Raw genomic sequence first — 24,022 nt, forward strand, 5'->3', positions numbered from 1 at the left:
GTACAGTATTAAGATGGGAGCCGAAGACCAGCAGTCAGGCGGACTGTGTGAACTTTCTGAGGTCGCCACTTTAAAACTCAATATTTTAACCGAATCCTTTTTCCCCGCACATTTTAATCTATAGATTTCTCGTGGGTTTGAAACGAGAGTCTTTAGGGCAATCGTCCACATGTGAGCGAATCCTTCAAAAGAAGGAATGTCTCGCTTTCAGAGCCTCAAATCTCAAGGTTTAGTGCTATATGTCTTAAACGTGTGATTTCTCTGGCACAGATTAAACCTAATCTCAGAATAAAAGAGATTTTCTATGGAGAATCACTGTTGATAATGCACTTTAGTATAGGACTAAGGTTAAGCTGTTTCTGGGAACCGGACCAAGACGATGCAAATATGAACTAATTCTTAACTCTTTCATGTGATTATATTGCTTGGTGTGCAAAATAAGCAGTTGTAAAAGAAACATCTTTGGAGCGCTTGTCAGGTTAAAGAGAATCTGAAGGATTCCATACTTTTTAAGAGCTGAACCAACAGCATATCAAAGCGTTAACACCAGAAGAAATCACTCTTAATGTAAAGTGATACACACAGCTGTCGGCCTTAACCGGGCTCACCGTGTTTCACTTAACCTCAGACAAAGAGGCCATGTGGAGCCAGTAGTCAAATTTTATACTTCGGGCACTTGATTTACTGTGAAGAAATGGGTGTCAGCATGGAGAATATGTCAAGGATGTTATCTGGATTTGTGAAAAAGTCATAGGTGTGCTCTGGGTTTTATCGTTCTCTCGTGGCCTCGAGACTGTGACCCCTTGCTGAGGACACGGCTCGTTTCTCTGTAATCATTCACTTGTAGCCTTGGGTTGCGTGGCAGTGACAGGCATTGTCTTGGCTCTTGAAAACAAAGTAAAGTTATCTCATGTAATAGACCTGCATTACTGACACCCCAGGCATGTGTTTTGTTCCGAAACCAATGACTCTGAAACAGTTTAGTACTCTGTATGGACACTAGCATTCTAAAGTTTAGGGTCGATATCGTAATCTAATATTTTTGTCTTTTATGCTCAGCAGGGATGCATTTATTTGTATCAGAAATAGTTTACACTTTATTTTAAGGTGATGTAGTTAATTAACTACATGTTAATTAATTATGAGTTATGGTTAGGGTTTGGTTTAGTTACTTATTACTATAGTAAGTACATGGAACTACGTTGCCTTAAAATAAAGTGTAACCCAGAAATACAGTAAAATTTAAAATAACTATTTTATGTTTTAATATATTTTGAATTTTTAAAATTTCAAATCTGTATTTGTCAGCAGCCATTATTCCACATGATCCTTCAGAAATCATTGCTGATTTTGTCCTCAAGAAACATTTCTTATTATTATCAATGCTGCTTTACATTTTGGTGGAAATCAATATATATTTTTTCCAGGATTCTTTGATAAAATTGAAAGTTCAAAAGGAAAGCATTTATTTAAAATAGAAATCTTTGGTAACATTATAAATGTCTTTACCTTTTACTTGTTTATTAATTTAATGCACCCTTGCTAAATAAAAGTATTGCCCCCGGTTTCACAGACAAGGCTTAAAGGTATAGCGGAGGATCTTTCCGAAATTTAGAGAAGACCCGCCCTCTCCAATTTTTTTAAAAACTTTTACTAGCAGTGATTTTAAATGGATTTCTCCAAATAGCATGACAAACTTTACCTGTCTAGTAGAATCTTCGCGACTGCGGCATCAGTGGGAAGCCCAACCTGTGCTTTTAGTGCACGCAAGCTTGTGAAATATTCACCCAAAATCACTCTGGTCTTGTTTCTATATTCTGCGGCCTTTTTTCTTCTTATCATACACTTCGTATACATTTTTTCTCTTTCGACCCTCAGCCATTTCGACCCTCAAAGGAAGGGCTGAAACCGTAACTCATCACACATAATACACATGAAAGTGTGCATGCGCAGAAAGCGAAAACTACATAGGGACAGGCACGTACGACAGCCTACGTTTTGTTCACGTAAACATATCACCAGAATGATTGACACTTAGGTGGACCAATAGTATAGGCTACTCACCCGGAAAAAGAAAATGCTACGCTATACCTTTAAGCCTATAGTCCCAGACTAAAATTAATGTTTGAGCTTTTTTAACTGAAAGCAACCTGCACTGACATATTCGTTTGTATTAAAAGCGATGACATCCTTGCACTATAATAATAATAATAATAATTTTTAAATAGATCAAAAATAATTTCAAGATAGATAGGAGAGAATGAGAGAAGGATAGATAAAGTGAAAGGTTCTAATGTCTAATCTATCTATTTAGTTATAAAAAAAGCAGTTTATTGTGAAACTATTAAATAAAAATAAAAATGGTGTTGTTGTAATGGCGAGACACTGGCTGGCAGAGTGCAAGACTTGTGGGTGTGGCACTGCAGCGTGCCCATGGACGCCGGTCATAGAGGGAAGTAGGGGGCTGTTGCAGCATGCCTTTCTCTCTTCCACTCTCTCAGTGTCCCGCCCCCTTTGCCACTGCCATCTATTGGCTTTCCCAGAATGCCCTCTGTCTGAGAGCACTGGCCTGAAATAAAACTATGAGGGCCTGTGCCGGGAGAATGGGAGCTTTGTCTCAGCTGCCATTTATACTGTCTGGGGGCATAGAGACAGAACTCAAAGAGAGTGTCTGATTGCAAATTAGCACAGCCCAGGGCTCAATGCTCCATGCACTCATACACACTCATGCACTGGCGGTGTGAGGCGTGGAGAAAGTTCTGCATTAAACGCCGTTGAAAATCATTACGCTCCTTCGTTCTATTGAATAGTGCCCCATTTCAGTCAGGGGCACAAAAAATAATTAGCAGCAGGCTTCTCTTGAGCTGACTTGTGTATGACCAAAGCATTTGGGCTTGCTTAGTATGCAAGTGATGCCGGGTCTGAATTTGTGATTAGCTGAAAAAGACAAAAGGTGCAGCCGGTGCACTACAGGAGCGACGTCTCTACATCAGCGGGCTCCGCGAGTGGGCCTCTCAATACGTTTCGGTGTGATTGACATGTGTCAGAAAGGATTGCATTCAATTTGTTACATGACGACTCTATTTGGCGTTAGAATTCACCGTCTTTATCTTACAAATGCAAATGTAATCATTTGACCTATATGCGCCCTGGCCAACTGATTTCAAGGTAATCGGTTGCCCGAGTAAGCAATTTAACCGGCACAAGGCCGTAAAGGTTGTGTGTATTAAATGTCATATAATCAAATCTTCCCTTGACTTTCTGGTTTATAAATGTGGAGCACTTGGTGGCATTAATGTCTACCCTTTTTTTCTTGCATGTATTTATTTATTTAATTTGAGAGGCATGTAATGGTGGAGACTACAGTAGTTCAATAATAAGTTTCATGTAAACATGTGATGCCATGTGAACTCAACAACCCTTTCATAATAATCTGCTTGCCACCATCTCCTGTTAATTCCCACGAGGCCACTTTGTGTAGGATATAAACACACACAGGCGTTCACACATAGGACATAATTCGGCCTTTTAATCTGATTAGCTGTGTCTGTATGGATGAACCTGTGGGTTCATTGAGTGTATTCCTCTTCTACTTTAACCACTGGCAGAGTGATGGAAGCAATGACACCAGTATTCATAGGGAAAGTAATCTGATTTTTGGATCCAGAGGGGGAAAATGCAAGGTAAATTGTTCTTAAAATACATTTTAGCTGTCATATCTGTCAACCACCATCCTGTATGAGAACAAATATTTTCAAGTGTTAAAAAGATGTTAGTTAGGCCTACTCATTATGTCAGTTTTATCCTTTTTTTTAACTGACATTTCTTTCAAAAAGGAAGAATAACTAAATAAGGGTGATCAAAGCTTTTATGTGATTTATTTTCATCTTTGTAATAAAATATTTAAAACGGTATCTAAAAATGTCAGCCCAAAAATGTAAACTAATTATTTATTCTGTCTTCTGCCCATTTTATTGGAAAAATATTGCCTTGTTTGAAAAAAACTTTTATCTGTATCTGACAGATAAAACGGTTCTCTGTCTGTTTTAGTGGCTTTGTCAAATATTTTCTTACGAGCAATTGTTTAAAAATACATTTGTGAAATTGTTATTGCTGACTATGGGCCACAAATACAGCAGACTTGACTTAAAGGAGCCCTGAAGCAGGAAAAAAATCTAACTAATGGTCTTTGAGATTCAATAAATAGGGTAAATTAGAATATTAAATGCCATCTAAAGCGTTATTTCATCAACAGTTTATAGCATTGGAAGTTAAAGTTGTTTTATGTACATTGTGCATTTAACATGTTTTACACATTCTGTAAGTATACTGAACATCCAGACACAAATTCTTAATATTAATGATGCAATTTAGCCTAAAATTATTTTTAAAAATAATAAAAGAATGAATTATGACTCACTACCAGATGAAAATGCCTTTTAGAATGCCTTCAATAGTGTGTGCACACACACACACATAAAGGTTTAACACCAAATCACCTGAATCCCTGAAGCCCTTCTGACTTAACCCATGTAATCCCCCTGCCCCCATTTGTCATTAAAAAATAACTTATTCAAAATTATATGACCAAAAATTACTTTTACAGCATTGTCAAAGTTCTATAAATTAAATTAATTTAATATGGTTGATGTAAATAGTCACATGACCAGAGCTGTTTAATGCCAGTTTGCCCTTCTGAAAGATGTCTGCGTCAAAGCTCAGTATACAGCTACCAAAATTCATTCATATAACATTTAGTCTATTTTTTCTTATAAATCATCATAATAAACATGGAAATATGTTAGTGGTCACATTTCTAAGTAAAGTTAGTAACTGATTGATTGATTCACATTTTAAGATGGCAGACTTTTTATTAAAGCATTGTCACATTAAATGAAACAAAGTAAAAGAAAAAAATCTGTTGTCTGATAGTAAAAAAAAGCATGATAATTTGTTACTTTATTTTTTGTAACTTTCTTTTGGTTCTTATTGAGCAACTGTTTACAGAAACAATGAGCAGAAAAAAATCATATACTTTTATCAACAGTTAAACCCCTTTTTTTCTTTTAGAAAATGCATGTAAGTAAACTTAGTTTATTTCATTGTAACTTAGCTGGGCCTAAAACAATTTTGGGGTTTAAACAGGTTAAACGATGGATTACAAGACCCGGGACACCTAAAAACATTATGAAAAACTTTATAGAATGTTTAAACGTCTTTAAATATTTAATATGTAGGCATTTGTACTAAAATATACGTACAATATTTTATTAGTGCAACATGTAGTTACTTATGACCAGATATAATTCCTAAAACCTTCTTTATTTAAAAATGTTAGTATCAAACATCATAGATGTTCCTGATCCACACTTTTATGTATTGTACTTGTATTTACCTACGCTAAATAAAAGCTCCTCAAGTCCAAACTTTTACCTCAGATTTGTCGTCGGTTTGAAAACGGAATGCATATTCGTCGAGCTGAGGTAAATCTGCCGAACGGGTCGACCTCGACGAGCCCGTTAATTAAAAAAATAAATAAAAAGCCCACGGCCACCATCATTATATCCAATGTGAATAGGAGTAAACTATGTTATTTGTGCTGATATTAGATCGGTCAGCGGCTGCTGTCTGGCTCTTGTGTAACGGTCGCTGCGCGCGATTGTGTGTGTGTGTGTGTGTGTGAGAGAGAGAGTGTGAGTGAATCACAGTTAGTTCACCTTAGTTGAACTTGTGTGATATAGTTCACGGTAGTGTGAGGCTGTTGGTCCGGTCCTATGGCTTTTGGGAGAGCGAACAGATATTCTTGATCATTTAAAAAAAATCAAACTACCCCTAAAAGACGCAGTGTGTCGTCATGTTTTTGTCTAGATGGGAATTGGTTGTGATAGTTTGCTCACGGACGGGTTGTATTAACGGTCGTGTGTTAACCTAGCAAAAGTGTCCACGCGACAGGGAATTTCAGTCTGAACTTGAATAATAACGGTCGTCGTGGTTTATTCACCGACCCCCGTCAAGTTTCTTTTGTTTGTTTTGCCGTTTCTTACAACTACTAAAGGACTACGAATGACCTAGATGAAGCTAGGAAGCGGATGAAACGCGGACGTAAATAATGTAAGTTTTCCGTTATCATATTGTAGCTGGTCCCGTCGTTTGAATTGTTTTCTTTCTATTTTTTCTTTTATTTTGCTGTTACGCTTGAAATGATATGCGCCAATGATACGAAGCCGACATATGGGGCATTGAACTGTAGCCTAGTTTTCACAGCTTGTTTTCCTGGCGTCAAATGTAAAATATCTGTCGAGCACGCACTCGAATCGAGGAATAGTTCATTTTATTAGTGCACGTCGAATAGAGTAATACACACATTAGACAGAAAAAGATGTCAGTTTCTCATGGCCAGACGTTTTTGTTCACGCTTTTCAAATAATCGATCGTTGTGCTCTCGTTTGGGTTTGTATAGATTCTTCTCTTTTACTGAAGGCACCATGAGAAGGATCTAACGTTAGGTCTTCTCGTTTAAAAGATAAATGATTCATAAATGGGGGTGTCTTACTAAAAGATCTCTGCCAAACGAATGTCTTTTTTTTTTAACAGACTAAAGTTATTTCATCCCATCTATTTCAAACTGAGGTTGTCTACAATGTTTCATGCAACTTGGTGAAATTATTTTTTTAATCTCAACTAATGTAATTATTATTAAAATAGAATATTTTATGTCCCTTTTGTATTGAAAATGCATGCTAATATCTTAGTTTACATCCTTGTATCATGCATAAACTAAGGCCTCAGCCCCTTTTGGTTGATCATAATGCAGTTATTTAAATACATCCCACTTATATGACATGGTTTTATTTCCCTAAATGCATATTGCTTGTTGTAGACATTGTTTTTTTTACAGTCAGTGAGAATATAGCTTATTCTGAAATGTTAGTGTGTGTGTGTGTGTGTCTGTGTCTGTTGCAGTGGTGCTTGAAATGGCGAAAATCTTTTTCGGACTCAACCCAGAGATGGAATCTACGTCCACCTTTTATCTGGTAAGATTTTATCTTTAAATATAACATTACAGTTTTTAATTTTTTCAGGGTGAGCAACTCTGTATAAATAATTGAATGTGATAATAATCTGCTGTTATATGCTGAAAGTGAAATTACAGTTTTCTGTACTTCTGTTGTCACTGTTACTCGTACATCAGACAGATGTTAGAATAATGAAGCCTACTGAATAACCGAAACTAAAGTTTCAGGCGCATATATTGCTTTACTGTGTGTATGTGTTTTGTAATGTATTATTAATATATTTGAAAGTGTATGGATTTGTGCATCTCATTTTGTGTCTTTGAGGTAGGCTATTACTTTTAGTTGTTGACCAGTCAAACACCTCTGTGTGTTGCACACACATGCTATGACATGTTAACCACTGTCCTTTGAGATTTGTTATGCTGACTGTGCGTTTTCCACGTCTGGTTATGGCGGCCTGCTTATTCTCTAATTTCCTTTTGTTAATAATTTTTGGGATTTGTAATAGTTTAGAATTCGTTGTCAGCCTGTTTGAAGGTGTTTTAGAGAAATTCAGCTGTAGTTGTCCTTATCATTGCTTGGTTGCATTTTATGGAGACAGAAATACCCCCTAACACTAAACAGAAAATAAGAGGGAAGAGATTTTTTTTTTTTAAGTATGGGGATGTTTTAGGTATTTTTTGAGGTTTTACATGAAACCTCAGTCAGATGTTTTACATATGTTTGCCTCTTAATGTGATCCAACGCTCACTGTAAACAGTGCCATGCATTATTTTGAAGGGCCTGTGTATTTTTCTTTTTTCCACAATAATTTTTCTAGTCATATACCGTCTGACAGAGGAGTTCAGAATGCTGATGTCTGCACTTCAAAACAACTGGGGAAAAAAAGAGAAAAAGGCCATCAGTCATTTGTGCAATCTGTTTCCACTTGTCTTAATGTTGTCACTCAGCACTCAATTTATTTTGCCAAAAATATCTTTTCATTTACATCTCTTGTCGGTGAAATAACCAATCCACCGTTGAGCAGAGAGCTTCGTAACCCGAGGCGGGAAGGATCGGGCCAGGCCGATGCTGAGAGCACACGACCGTGGCCAGATTGCATTCAGTAGGTCTGGCTGACTTCGTAAAGTGTGTGTGCACACTGTAAGTGTCTTTCCATGACTGGCCCCTGGTGCTACAGCCACGCCAAACTGTCAATCCCACAGGAATGTCTCCCCAAACTCTCTGCAACAGATGACAGAAATTTGGCATATGTTATTGTCATATTCTTTTTCTCTCAGACTTTTTCTTCATCCCTCCTCTGCTTTTGTGCTCGGCTTCAGGTTTTCCTGTGCGCTCTCCCCTTTTTCCCTTGCTGCATTTCAGCAGAGACAGAAGGCCAAGCATGTAATGTGTCAACATGACCTGGACTCTGTACTGTAATCTGAGCATTACGCTTGGCCTTTCGAAATGATTTGATAATGATGCCGACGGCTCGTTACTGGCATCTTTTGCTAAAACACTTTGAAAATCGCCAGATAATTGACGAAAGCCAACCGAGCCCTGAGATTACAAAGAGGAGAACAGTCCTACGCGCTCTTTGCACCGGCGAAGTCATAAATTCATCTGTCTCGTAGCTGGCCTGTATCCAAGCTAGTTTACCTCAGCTAACCCTACGAAAAAAGCATTCATCATTTAAAATTTAAAATGCAATCACCACAGAGAGAGGAGGCGCCTCGGCTAACCTGTCACATTCACACAATAAATCCTCGCTTTTGTGCAGCTCTCTGAGATGATTTGAGTGGCCTGTAATGTCAGCTGAGGTCAGGGGCGTGTCTGTGCTTTTAGCCTGTAGCCTGTCTGAAGCTGGCACTAAAAGGTTGCACAGATGTGAGGAAGAGCTGTTAGAGCGCTGCATGTCCGACAGGAGTCTGGAACATTACAGATCACTGGGGGATGTGTCTAAGCTGCTCAGATTCAGGGTGCAGTAGAGGACAGTCAGACTGACACACATTCTGTAGTCACAGGGTTGTGTTTTACCTGTCATGCAGGGAGACATCAGGTGACGCATTCTGTGCGTGCTTGTCCTCTGTGAGCGCATGTGCATGAGGTAACTGAGGTCATGTGTGTCTTTTATGTATGGCAGCGTGTGTGCGCGTTCGTTTTCAAGAATTTGTGGGTATGAGCGAGGAGCTCTTAAGTGCTTGACCTAATTTCACAGGCAGAGAAGAATTCGACAGTGAAGGCCTTCCTCTGTTAGTGTGAGGTTGCTGTGCTGGGTGTTTCCTCCCAGGGTCTAACAGGAAGCTCATGTTTGAGTTCATTTGAGGACAGGGAGAAGGCTTTTCTTTCCACTGTGGATCATTCTAGAGAGGGGGAGAAAGACAGGGCCTCAGCTCTGAATCGCCCTTCTGCAATCTGGCATGTGTTTTAGCTCCTTATACTGCTGTATTGTCTATTTTGGCTGAACTTAATTTTTTTTTTGCTCCTGCCAAGAAAACATCTATTTTTTGGGCTTACAGTGAGCAGGAGCTGAGATCCCAAGTCAAAAATGACTTCATGAATCCTGTGAGCAAATGAAACAATCCTCTGCAGGGTTCTCCCCTGCTTCCTTTGGTTCGGTTTTACATTCCATGCTTAACTGAGCCGGGTCGTGACCCGAGAAAATGCTGTGCTGTTTGCGTTGGTTTTGGATGAATTTTTTTCGCAGCACAGATGAGCTTATGGATGGTTCTTGAAATGACTTAAAGTGCTTGTGCTTTTTCATTGAGTTTAAGTAAATGTTCATGGGCTGTGATTTGTTGTTCACAGGTTCGGGGACTTTGGACGATTCTGACAGACATGCTTGACTACGCAGGTGAGAAACAATTTGACAAACTAAAGTGACCATCAAAAACATACAATTTGCAGTGCCAGTCCTTGTCAGAACTGGCCAGTAAATTAACTAAATTAAAAAATAGTGCTCTAAAATGAAAACATTTTTTTCATTTAACAGATTCTTTTAAGAAATAAAACAGGCATATTTTATGCAACTGTATTGTTCTGTTGAAAATATTTTGAATGTACATATTTAAACTACTTTGTGAATATTATATAATTGTGCAAAAGCTGACATGTTTCTTTTACAATAATAATTGTACAATCTTAAGTGCATATTGCAGCTAGTCTGCAGGCCTGCAGTGTTCGTGTGGTCTCTTTGAAATGTGAATTCTGTGTGGGAGGCCTCTCTATTCATCTTCTGTGAACGTTTCATGTTGGTCGTTTAGTGAAGTAAGAAGATATCAGGTATTCTAGACATGTTTTTTCCAAATTAGAATGTACATGATATGTACTGCATAATCCTAAATGTCCTGACACTCGATTACATGTTCAGAACATCATACGCCGATCAAATCTTTCATCAGACAGTGGGGTTGTTCAAATCTAGGGCACGTCTTTGAGAGCTTATTTCTATGGTGGGCAGAGCAGAAAAATGACGAGAATCTACCTGTTAGTCTCCCATTGCATCAGTTTGACTGAAATTAGAGGCAGATTTGGGATGAAAGGTTTGCAGTATCCTGATTGTCTGAAAATGATCATTTCAGCGTGCCTGTGCTCAAAACCACGCTGATCAAACATGATTTATCTTAGTGGTGAAGTTGTTGTCTGATTTGCAGGGTTGGTTTTTTGCTTCTTTGTGGCTGTCTTTCTCTAACTCTGTTCATCGCTGTATTATAGGTTGACATGTTGGTTGTTTCATGGATTTCGAAGTGTGTGAAATTAGCATGACGTGAACTAAAACATTCTGTCTTTATGGTCTTTTACTTTTGCAAAATATCCCAGTACCTCCAAAATGATTTAATTTACTCAAGAGTTGGTGCTCCCAAACTTTGTAAAGATACACAGTAAGAAGTATTAGGATGTTTGTGTTGCGTTTTTCGATAACCTCAGTGCATGTATTGTACAGCGGAGAAAAAGAAAGTGGAAACTGGTTTATGAAGATACAATGTCTTTATCACTCAATCATCTAACAGTCTGTTTCACACATTATACCCATTTCCTTGTCTCCTGCAGTGTGGATGTACTCTCAGGTCATGTGAGATTTACAGGTGTCATCCAGATGTTTTCTTGCGTGTTCTGATGCTCCCTCTGTTAGTACTTAATGTCATTTTTTGCAGAAATGTTCCTGATGTCTAGCAAAGAGTATCACACTCACATAAGTTTGAAAAAAAGCTAAAGTTTTTTTGTGCAGAGCTTAAAGGGTTAGTTCACCCAAAAATGAAAATTATGTCATTAATGACTCACCCTCCTGTCGTTCCAAGCCCCGTAAGACCTCCGTTCATCTTCGGAACACAGTTTAAGATATTTTAGATTTAGTCCGAGAGCTTTTTGTCCCTCCATTGAAAATCTATGTACGGTATACTGTCCTTGTCCAGAAAGGCAATAAAGACATCATCAAAGTAGTCCAAGTGACCTCAGTGGGTTAGTTAGAATTTTTTGAAGCATCGAAAATACATTTTGTTCCAAAAATAACAAAAACGACGACTTTATTCAGCATTGTATTGTCTTCCGGTTCTGTTGTCAATCCGCGTTCATGAGTCCGCTGACGTAAGACGAGCTGACGTGTTATCTGGTGCGCCCGAGCTTCGTTTACAGTCTGAGGGAGACGCACGCTGTAAACAAAACAATCTTTGCAAACCTGTCTAAGGATTTCCACACAGAGGAAGACTTGCATTTTTTTTTAACCAGACATATTTATTTGAACCCGAATACACGGACGCACCAGATAATTTTTTAGCAGCGTCTTACGTCAGCAGCGTCACTGGCCTCGTGAACGCGGATTGACAACAGAACCGGAAGAGAATACAATGCTGAATAAAGTCGTCGTTTTTGTTATTTTTGGAACAAAATGTATTTTCGATGCTTCCAAAAATTCTAACTAACCCACCCATTTTTGGGTGAACTAACCCTTCAAGCCCAATTTATACTTCTGTGTCGAACTCACGCCTTAGCTATGTCGTAGGCTGTGTGTAGCGCTCATACCCTTCGGCGTACCCTGACGTGCACTTCTCCAAACATGTAACAATGCGTCAAATCTACGCGGACACAAGCGCTGTGATTGGTCTGCTAGAACCCCTCCCTCGGGTTTCACATGCTCCATCTGCATGTGTAATTGCGCGTCAACGCGGACAACGACGCAGAAGTATAAATGAAAACCAACGCGTAGTCTTTAGCGTAGAGGCCCCGGCGTAGGTCCGACGCAGAAGTATAAATCAGCCTTTACACGTGTGGCATGACACTGTCACGCCTGGTTTTCTTCCAGTTTTTGCAGTCATTTCCCGTCTGTGCAGAGTGTTCTTTGAGCTACACGCTAAAAGGATAAATAGTAAGAAACAAAATATCCATACGGTGGAACACACTTAGGAATACTTGATTCATGAATCTGTGTTTTTTTGCATAATGACCGCTAAACTGTATAATTGACCCATCCAACCAATTTCTTACATAAATGTGCTAGTTTCATGTCTCATATTTCTTTCCAGTCTCTTTGTTCTCATATAATGAAATTATTTAAACTCAAGTCAATATTTCATGTCCATTTATTAATATATTTTCTTAAGTAGCTGCATTTATATAATAAATTAAAATGAAAACACACACATACAGTACACTTAATTAACTAGTTAGATCTGTCATGTGATTATAGAATTAATAGAATCGACTGAAATAATATGGCATTTATTAATATTTGCTGAGAAAAGCCCCCAAATGAAGATTGCTATACATTACATTACCTTACATTCTAATCTTTGAATAGACATTGCAAAAAAAGTCAATATATTTCATATATGAATTAGTGCTGTCAACGTTAACGTATGCAATTCATTTTTGGCCAGTTTAATGTGTTATTATTTAACACAATTAACGCAGCATCCATATTTTCTGTCATCCTTTGGTTAGCGTTACATTATATGATCACGCTCTTATTCATGAAAATGCTTTTAAACCATTCCACAGGCGACAAGACAAAAGAGAACGCACTGCTTGTTAATGGCCTGTCTATGACACACACGACGCACAGAAAAACACTCGCCAGTATCTTGCGCACAGGCAGCGCGCCAGAATCGAGTTCTCTTTTGCATGAGTATCTTCATTAAAGACGGGGTATGTGATTTGGAAAACGACCGGCAGATTTTGAAAATATACAATTCATATGGTCCTACCTTCTTTCCTCCAACACTGGCCCTGACTCCACCCATTCGAAGAACATGCACGAACTCAGATACGTGAGAAATTGTAATGACGATTTACTACTAATCATGGAACCGACTTTACTGACATCTCGTCATGAGCTTTGAGTATGCGCACGATGGAGGTCACGCGCGCTGGGGGGAGAGGGGTGTGGTACGACCGTTTGATTGACGAATTTACTGTCCAATGATTCCAGGTGGTCTTGGAAATGATTGGCTGGAGTTTTTCTAGTCCTGCCCGTTCCACAGATGATTACATTGCTTAATTTTCATTTCAGTGCTTCTAACTCAGTGGCTGTAAGTGGGTTAGGAATAGGATTTCAAGTTATTTTGAAAAATGGACAAAAAAGAGAATCCCATACCCCACCTTTAAAGTAATCTTAAATTAGTTAAATAATGTCTTAAATGAACATAAAGATTTGTGAAAAAATGATACTCATGTGAGATCCACGTCATGTGCATCAGCAGCAGGTCTTAAAGTGACAGCAGCCACTAACTCTGTACATTCACACAGCCGCCGACTTGAGCGACAAAGAAGCTCTGGCCGCCCTGCAAAGGACGCTTGTCGAAATGTACTGGGAAGCTTGTTGACGCTTTGGCCGCTCTGACGTAGCAGGGAGAAGAGAAGTGTCACAACGTTAAATGTAATAAACAGAAAAAACAAGCAATACATTGAAGAAACCTTTTATAATGACAGCATTTTTATAACCGTTTTGGTCACATTTGATCAGGTGAAAAAAAGAATAATTAGCTATTATTATTATTATTTGCATTTGCATTAGTGCAATTGGTCAAAACGGTGTTACCGTGAGCAAATGAATTGCATTCCCGCTTGAAACGAGCGTTCGTAAATATTTCAAACAAAAGTTGCGCTCATGCTCAAACACTGGATCATGGATAATCGTGAAGTTGTTGTGTTTGTTGCTGCTGTATTGTATTTGCGGAGAAGACGTCGGACTCTGAGATTTTGGGTTCATGACCTATATGCAAACAACGTCATATCATAAATGATAAGAAACCCAGCAACGGTGATGATTAGCTTCTCCTCCGTTTTCTCAGAACTAATGTTTTGGTAGGAACGAAAGTTTACATGGTATGTTTCACTGGAATCAGCCAGCACGAAGGACGTCTATATTCCGATTGGTTGCTGGTTTTTGCTGCTGAACCGCGTCATAGCTCATTACCATAAAGTTGAGCTACTTTCAACTTTCTGATTGACGCTCAAAACGCCCAAAATGCGACGCCGATGGATTTGACGCTCCTTGCAGCTGAGAGAAGCCAGCTTCCATTGAAAATGAATGACTTCCGGTAGCTTTGGAAGCTCAAGTCGGCGGCGGTGTGAACGTACAGTAATGCTGTCTGTCATTAAAGTTGATCAAAGAACAAACGTAACTGAGAAAATTACTCGCTGCTCTTGACTAAAGAACGTTTGTATCTTTTATAAGGATTAATCTATATTTAATTGATTATATGCCGTGCAAACTGTTTGATATCTTCATTATTCAATTTCTGTATATTTCACAGGGTACAAATAAATATGACATTTATTATCGGTTAATGTGGGTGTAACGAAGTTCGTAGTTCAGGGAAGGAGGAGGCGGGAACCGGCAGACATTTAACATTTTTGATAATAAAATAAAAGAAATACAAAAGCAAAAGGAACCGCCAGCAGCCCCTCACGGACGACTGCTGGGTACCCAAAACAAACACCAAACACAACATAAACACAGGCCTGTTCCTCTCTCGATCTTCACAGTCGTCGCTCCTCCTTTATGCTTCCGCTCCTCCGTTAGAGATGCGAAAACGGTGCGTCTCACAGGTGTCATTCATTAACAATCTCCCAACCGTTCTCTCACGTCCCTCGGCCTCGTCCTGCTCGCCACAGTGGGGATTGCTTTAAATTCACTTAAATGAACCACTCCAATTAAAAGTTGTTGTATTCTTTGAAGCCTAACATATATATGTTTTTAAAAAAAATTGCTTTCAATACACTGTAATGTTGAATGGCTATAATTAATGTTTAAAATTGGAGGTGGGGGAAATAATTTTCATCAAGACATCCGTTGCGGAATCAGTGAAACTGGCCTTCATTTATAAAAAGATGCCATTAAACAAGTATTTCAAATATACTGTTTTTGTCTCTACATTAATTTGGAGATTAACAGTGAAATTATTACATCATAAAATATATTAAAAAACGTATAAAAACTCAAGATGTAGTTAATTTTTTCAATCGATTGATGGCACTAATATGAATACACATTTGTAATATAACATAAATATGTTTGTTTTATTTCCTTATAATTTAATGAAAGTCTAACACTTACCCACAGTCCTCATTTTTGCAATTAAGTTTGTCAAGGTAGACTTTGGGCCTGTTCACACAAGACATGCAAAAAAAAAAATTATTTAAAATCTGTTAACACATGCAGACAGACAGACAACTTAGACTGTTTTGTCATATTTTTTCAGCATCTTGCACAATGAGTGCCATGTTTTTAAGAAACTGTGTCAAGTTAAAAATATTGCAACTTTGAAGAATTGCATTTGATCTGTTCTGCTTCGTCCAGCTGTAATGCAAGAACCCATTCTTTGTGACTGTGAGCAGCTCCATCTGCTCTCCGTAGGTGCGGTTTGATGGAATTGGAATTTCATATCAATTTCTTATCATAGCAAAAGCTTCCAAATCAACCATTGCAACATCCAAACGTCTTCCCGACTACAGTGAGTCAAGAATTTGCACTGACAAAGACCAAATATGGACTGTTTAGTTAGCATAATGATTATGAGAGTCAGAATTCCTGACAATATCTTATGTAGTAATAAAATCATACAGCTTGAGCAGAACAATGTCCTTGAGACATTTCATTCTTAGAGATCATAATCAAGCATACATTTTTATTACATAAACTTTTTGTTTGGCATGTAATCATTTTGCACAGTCATAAATTGTTTTATCAGCAAGTCAGCTGTTTGTGCCTAATGGTGGTTTAAAATAATTTACCTCAGCTCACTGTCAGATTAGGTCTATTATAATTTTTATTTGATTGATATTATATGTCCTGGAAAACTTGTTCAGGCGTCATCATCTACTTATCCGCTGGTTATAATGACAATTGACAAATGAGTAATGTTGTTTGCCACAGCTGTATTTTTGCTTATAGGTTTTTGTTTTTTGCAGAGTAATGTCATTTATCATTTTTTTAATTTTTGTTTTATCATTTTTGGAAACTTTAAACGTGCTATTTTTTGTCTCTAAAACTGTTAATTGTGACGTCCCCTGACTTATTCGCTGCCTATCCAGTTTAATAAAGCTCTTTCCAGCATTTTAATTGTAAAGATTCTCCTTTTCCACATTCAAGTGACCATTTTGTCAACTTTAAGCAGTTGCGTTTGTTATTCTATGATGGATGGCCATATAGGTTTTCTGCACAAAGCATTCAAGACTAAAAGTTTTGGCTGTGTCAAGTAATATTTCAAATAACTGAAAAGGACAAACATGTTTGATTCCCCCCAAAAAGTGTAAATGCTGGCTCTGTGATGCTATTAAAACATTGCTTTGTTTGAGCATCCTTGACACGGCAACATTGGCTTGACCAATGGCATTAGTTTGTGCACAATTTCTTTTGAGGTGCAGAAATTGTGATTTTTGTATTAATTTGTTCTGCAAATTTTTAAATGAGAATCAAGAATCCTAAGGGGCCATTCACAATGTAAACACTTTCTAGACCAGCGTCTTTAACCGTTGTGCTCACGTCACATCGTCCTTTGCAGCATCTCGAGCATGACATGGCATTCTAAAAATACGCGTCTCAAGGCACCACTCTTTTGTGTCTTGTGTTTTTAACAGCAAAAATGCATTCTGTGTGAACCGGCCCCAACACAATAAACAAAAAACAACAAAATTGTTTTTCATACAAGCATCCAATGGATCTCATAGATTTTTGTTTTTTCTCCATAAGGCTGTTGTTAGTGTTGAGTGTGAAGGCCCAGCTCCAGACGAGGGCTGCTCCATGGGTAGGCCAATGTTGCATTGTTGGCAGTGGCTCATTTGAATAGCCCTTTAGTATTTTCTGTGAGCAAGTCAGCGCCATTTGCATTTGTTCCAGTCACAAAGGTTTACAGGTCAATAGAGACCAAGCTAACATGCAGAGGAACCCTCTCTCCTCTTATTCTCCTTTCTCTCAACCTTCTTTTGCCCTTCCTTGGTTGTCATGATAAACTCTACCCGTCTCCCTGGGAATGTGTTTGTCCATACGTGTGTGTGCGTAGCAACACCTCAGATGTCTGGTGAGTGATTAATTCTAAGCTGGGAATAAGACTGAAGAGAGGCCCCTGGTAACCCTCAAGCAAACACCAACAATAATTTGATTATCACACTTGAACATGCTTATTTAGCCCATGCGTGCGTCTGTAGGTCTGCACACTGAGGCAGAACAACACAGAGCATACCTGATTAAATGGAGCCTATTCAGGACTATTGTTTGTGAGCAGTTTGAATGGCTGCAGTGCTGACACATAGCTTCTTAGATGCGCGCACATAGACAGAACCAGAAGATCCAGGTCTTCATAATTAATCCCAGAGTGAGCTCATGGCCCAATCCTCAGAGCTTTAACTCTGTACTTTCCATATGTCACACTCCTTCATACATGTACACATACAGAGAGAGAGACACTTACACGTGACCTTACACTGAGAAAGTCTCTCTTGTGTAACGAGCCCCTTGATTTTTTTTTTGCGTGTATTAAAGAATTATGTTTTTTGTATTTATTTGTTTGTTTGTTTATTTTATAACAAGTACCAGTTTAGTTGCATTCCTTTAGTTGAATTAAAGCTATAATTCATCCCAAAAAATTAAATTAAATTATTGTAAACTGTCATTATTGCGTACATTCTTGTCACATCCAGTTTTGTTTGCGTGTTTGCCACAGGAAGGCAGTAGTCAATCTCTGCATCTCTTTGGACCGTCCTTAGCTGGATGTGTGAATTGCAGCACAAAACATGGGCTGCTGGATCAGCATGCATGCTACATAAAGACTGCTTTTGTTATAGCCTGCATGCTCATGACCGCTGGCATCTATAGCCCCTCACCCCCAGCCCCACCAAACTGCACCAGGCTGACTAGAGAAACCCCTATGGAGGGAACAGACCGTGACTTTCAGTCTTATTAGCTCACACCCCTAAAACTTTAGAGCAAAATTAATAAATAAACGTAAAAAAAATATATATTTCTTCCCCATTATTTTCACTCTGGGGACAAGAAATCTTATTTTATTCCATTCCAGATAAAATTTAAGTGACTTTATCTTTTTAGAGATTCATTATAGGATAAAACTATTCTTAGCTATAAATCACATAATGTTCCAGTTCGGCATAACTCACTCTGTTCGCCATTTTCTAAGGATTCAGAGTAAACGCAGAAGTTCCACACGTCTTTTTAATGCTATCGGTAGATGACGAGCAGCGTGCGTGTCTGTTGGGCCTCAGTCGACACGGGCCTTACAAATGAAACGATGACGGCAGACATTGCCTTGCAACTGCCGTGCCGATATTGCACCATGTTCACCTCAGCCTATTAAAGGTTGGGATTCCCATCGGGAGAACACTCACGCGCAGACAATTAATGGAACAAAAAATAAGAAAAAGCATGACAAGATAATACATTTGCGATAATGAGCCTCCACTGACCTATAATCGTCATTTTACAATGAATTTTAACCAGAATAATGTCCTTGAACACCAGCAATGACAAGTGCCACATTCTGCGTGGTTCTTCTAAAAATTGGATGTTATTATATACTTGAGAGGAAACTTCTGTGCCCTGTACTGTTGCGATGACCTAGGTAGAGCTAGACGTTCCAAAGAAAAGAAGTTGACCTCTAGACCATCGTTTGATGGTATTTTTCAATTATTTTTAAGATTGCATGGTACTAAGGAATTTGTTAGATATTTTTTATGGTATATAAAGTAGAAACCAAAGCGTTAGTCTGACTCAAATTGTTTGTGCTCTAAAATGTAGGCTAACAACTGCATAGTGACTACATTTCGTCTAAATCTGAGCTCAATTAAAATAAAAAAAAATTAGACTGGAAAGTTTATTTCATGGTCTTGCTATCATTAAAACCATACCTCTCTTATGTCTTTATTTAATATAGAGAGGAAATCAAAAGTAAGAAAAATGATTTTCATCATCCAGAGTGCACCATTGGGGCTTCGTCCAGCACATCCCTCGCTCTGGTCATTGTCGGTTGTGGGGGAAAAGGGTTTACTGGGTGTATAAGGCTCAGCTGGGGCAAATCCTGGAGATCTTGTCCATTCGGAGGCGAAGTGACGTGGCACATGCAAAAGCAGGCTTTGCTGGCTTTTAAGAGCCAGAACTTTTTAAGTGCCAGAACTGTCCCCATTCCCCTCATGCACACACACACACACAGTTCTCCAGCACTCAGGAAAATAAAGAAGGACTGGATTGTTAAAATGTATTATTAGAAGCAAACCAGAATGGACAGGCCGTTTAGAGTGGAGATGAGAGTTAACATGCTTCAGGGGTTATTTAGGGGGGAGTAGAAAGCACTGAATGATGCCTGTGCTGCGTGTTAGGGAAATATTTGGATACGGACATAGCAATTAATTTGTGCATGCGGCTTAGAGATTGAAGATTTGTTGTACATAGCCTCAAACACTCTCTTAAAATGTTTGAATGCATTAGAAATAACTGATAATTTAACACTATTTAAAACTTATTTAGAAGCTCACATTTGGGTAGACCCTTGGACTGGAGTTCATTTGAGGTTAAACATTTTCTTGTAATTGGTTAGAATAATGACATTTTTGGTGTATGCCCTTTCCACTACAGCTTTAAGTGATATATTTGGTTTTGTGAGCTGCACATGTCCCCTCAAAAATAGTGCACCTTTTAATTGTAATTTTGTGCTCTTTATGAAACTGTCTGATAGTTTTGGAAGTTTCAGAGTTAATCAAAGTGCCACAGAATCCTGCTCCTCTCTCCAAACACAGTGCTTAGCAGACAGTTCAGGAGATTCGAGCATGCGTTAGTTAGCGGCCATGCGAGTGAAGTGGACACGGAGAAAGTCTGTCATGTCGATCTTTTTTTAATTTTTATCTTTCTCTCTTTTTCCCCACATGACTGAATATTTTAAGGTGAGTTACTTTAGTAAAGTCGAGTAAAGTCGTTTTTAAAATGTTTCAATGTATTTGTAGCTGTCAGATACAGATAAATTACGGTAGTGAGGTCAAACAAACTCTTGGCAAATGAATTTCTATTTACCGGTTGAAGTGGGACCTTCGTGATGAACTCATTCCTAATTAATGTTACTATTTCTTTATAGTTAAAAAAAAATAGCACAAAACAGCACTTAAATAAGGTAAAAATATCTCTAACATCTCTAAAATCCTAGCATATGTTATTTTACTGATTTAAAAAAAAAATGAATAAAAAGAACAGATTTTTAACCAAGGTTTTATCATCATTATTATTCAGTAGAATAAAGTGTATTTTTGCAATACTGTTTAATAAATAAAACAATACCTAATAAAATAAATGTATATAAAAACAGTGCATAAGGAAAGATTGCATGTTTTAGATAAAGCAAGCATTTAAATAGATGTATTGTTGCATTATTCCTGTTACCTGAATTTATCTGTTAATTTGTTTACATAGAGGAACAGTTTAGGATTTCTACAACCTCAATATACAGTGATTTTAAAAATATATATATATACAATGTCTTAAATGTCTCTCGTTTTTAGCAGATCAGAGACTGAAGAGCCATTCAGGCATATTCCTCATTGTATTAAATCCATTTTTCCTACAGAGCTTTGTTTCTTCTGATTCTGGTGTGTATTAGAATATTTTAATTCTAAAGATTTAGAGCTTCTGCCTTTTAAAAAAATTAATTATAACAGAATAATATTATATTATATATTATAAACAGAATCATTTATTGTTATAAATGCTAATAGGAACAAACTTCTGGCTTTGTTTAACCCCCACTGCCTATGAAAGAGAAAGGACAAAACAAGTTCAGGTTGTTCGTTAAATTATTCAAGCAAGGACATAAATTGTACAATCTTTATATAATTCTGTTAAATGAGAAAAATAGTAGTAGGGGAAAATCTATATTGTCATTCCAAAGTCAAAATATATTGCACCAGGACCCTGATGTTTTCCTCAATGGTTTTCTTTAGTTCTGTTTCTTTTTTTGGAAACGACTAAAATTGTTTCCTCTTTTTGTGTAAAAATAATACATATAAAATACCGCTTGTGTGTAAAAAAAAAAATCCATATTTTCATCAAATTTGAATGTCATTCAGCCTTTGACATATTGTGGTCGGTTTGTATCTCTGTTTGCTCTGCTTAATTTGCTTTTTACTTATTAACTTTGTCTGCTATAAATAACAGGGACAGTGAGTACACTACTAAATTACAGTAAATTTATCTGCAATGAGGCAAAAAAATCACATGTATGAAAATTATGGGACACAACTTTTCAGCATTGTTACTACTACAAAGCAATTGATCATAGGATGTAGTATCATAAAATAAAAAACATATCATAGCACTATTATTTTAATCATAATAAATTTGTCATAATAAATAATCTCATAATAAATATGAGATCCATATGTTTGTTTTCACAGTAGTGACATTTTAAATTATTTGTATTATTTCTTAATAATAAAATCACACCATGTAGAAAGTAACTTGCATGCAAACCCAGGCCATACCATGATTTGTTTCTCTTTTGACTTTTTTGTAACTTTTACCTTGATTTTTATTTTTGCCATATTTTATTTATTTGTTTTAAAATTATTCTTCCTTGCAGCCTTTTTGTTTCTGGAATCAATTCTGACCATCTGTGTAATGGCCTGGCACTCTGAACACACACGTTCAAGGTTATGCCTACTCTTTTGCAGAGCCATACCAAGCATATTGCAGCTTTTTTTTATTATAAAATATCAAGACTTCATACACCAAAATATGATACTTTTATTTATAATACAGATATCTACATAATTACACCCAGACAACCTCATCCTGGTTGCGTGGACATAGGCGCATGCTCTTATCAGAGGTGACCGCCATGTTGTCTAACTGTCCTCCATTTTGTGATTTCAGACCTTTACTGTAGCACAGCTGCCCCACCCTTGCGAAATTATGCAGCCGTATCCCGATGGATCCGAAACATTGACATTAATCCTTACTGATTTCATGTGGAATTATTGAGCTTTTTAACTTTTTTTTCCTCATGGGCACAAAATTATATTCTACTTTATGAGATATTGTTGCTTATGTTCCTTCACATGGAGGTAGTATTCTTCTTAAAAAAAAACAACAAAAAAACAATTCATAGAATTGTAGACTTTTTAAAACGCAGTAGTTTGCACTGCTAGGTCAGGGATAGCAAATTCCTAGACAATACCATACCAGTAGCTTATGATTGATAAATGTCATCTACTCTTCTACTTGACAGAAGAACAGTTGTCCTCATATTAGCTGACAGGACAAGAGGTGTGTGTTTGTGTAATTATGACATCTTCCTTGTTTGTGGTCAAATTTTATCATATCCACAGAATCAGTTGCAGTGACATGTTGCAGTAAAAGAAACTTTGTTGATATTTCTCAGTGTAATCCATCGTATCTCTTAATTCATAGTAGTTATTATTATTGTGGAAAAATTGTAATTAATACATTGTTTAAATAAATACATTATCACCTTACTGTGTGATTTGTATATGTAAATTACTGAAATAGATAACTTGGACACAGTCACCTCCGATAAATTGTAATGTAGAAATGCATTTTCTGTAAAGCTGCTTTGAAACAATATGTATTGTGAAAAGGTCTATACAAATAAATGTGAATTGAAAATAGTTTCAAAGACACTTTTCATTTTGAACAATAATTGAGGAAATAAGGAAGGGTTTTATTTTTTTTTTGGAATTGATTTTTATTTATTTTTTATGAATAATATTCAAATAGTAAATAGGTTAAAATAAAACAATAAATATATATATTTTTAAATTGTTTATTTGCTGCGTTTAATCCATTATTTTATAAAAAGGAATGTATTCATTTATTTAAAGAGATTTATTCAGCATAAGATATGAATACTGTTTATAAAGAAATGCATTATTATTATTATTGTCAGTTGGTGTCAGTCAATTGCCAGAGCTCCGCTGCCACTTTCTGTCAGTGCTGCGGCGAGCTGTAAGGGTCATTAAGCATCTTCGTTCTAACGGCAGCCAAAGGTCAAGGGAGTTAATCGGAGTTGATGGAGGGGCCCTTCGAATGACAGTCCTAAGGGGCTCACCTCTTAATCTCTGTTTGTCTGTGTTTTAGTACTCTTTTCCTACACAAAGCAAACAGCACCCTCCCTCTCAATGGGGACCAGCCTGCTCCCAGTCTAGCACTTTTGACCTGTGGGTCGTGCCCTTTGTTCCTTTCTCTACAGAGGCTGACCTCAGATTTCACCTCTGTAATTGAGGAGCCCTGTAGACACGTGCCCACGGGGCCCAGGAGAGACCACCACCGCTGCAATCTCAATGCTACCTCTGTGCTGGCGGAAAAGGGTGTCTGAAAATGTTGTTTCCTATGGGTCCCAAGAAAAAAGGTTTGGCCAATCAAAGGCCAGTTGCATAACATAACCATTTGTTAAGACTGTCTTAAGACCAAGTATGACCAACTTGCAGTTTGCCAAGGGGCAAGCAGTATTACTTTTTGGTATCAAATTGATTTCAAGAAGTTATAAAGAGACAAATTTGATGACTAACTTAAG

General features: G+C 37.5%; 1 protein-coding gene across 2 annotated transcripts in view; it reads left to right on the top strand.

Annotated features, from left to right (window-relative positions):
• The first annotated feature begins 5,720 nt into the window (after window positions 1-5,720).
• Window positions 5,721-24,022, top strand: part of pparaa (peroxisome proliferator-activated receptor alpha a) — a 52,605-nt gene continuing 34,303 nt past the window's right edge. For both annotated transcript variants that reach the window (XM_077234269.1, XM_077234271.1), the window contains exons 1-3: window positions 5,721-6,111; window positions 6,964-7,034; window positions 9,807-9,852. The gene's annotated coding sequence lies outside the window, so the exon portion shown is untranslated. The remainder of the gene's footprint in view (window positions 6,112-6,963; window positions 7,035-9,806; window positions 9,853-24,022) is intronic.

The sequence above is a fragment of the Siphateles boraxobius genome, unplaced genomic scaffold (assembly GCF_051911475.1).
Source record: "Siphateles boraxobius isolate OS27281-9 unplaced genomic scaffold, OSU_SipBor_1 19, whole genome shotgun sequence".
In the NCBI taxonomy this organism is placed as follows: Eukaryota; Metazoa; Chordata; class Actinopteri; order Cypriniformes; family Leuciscidae; genus Siphateles; species Siphateles boraxobius.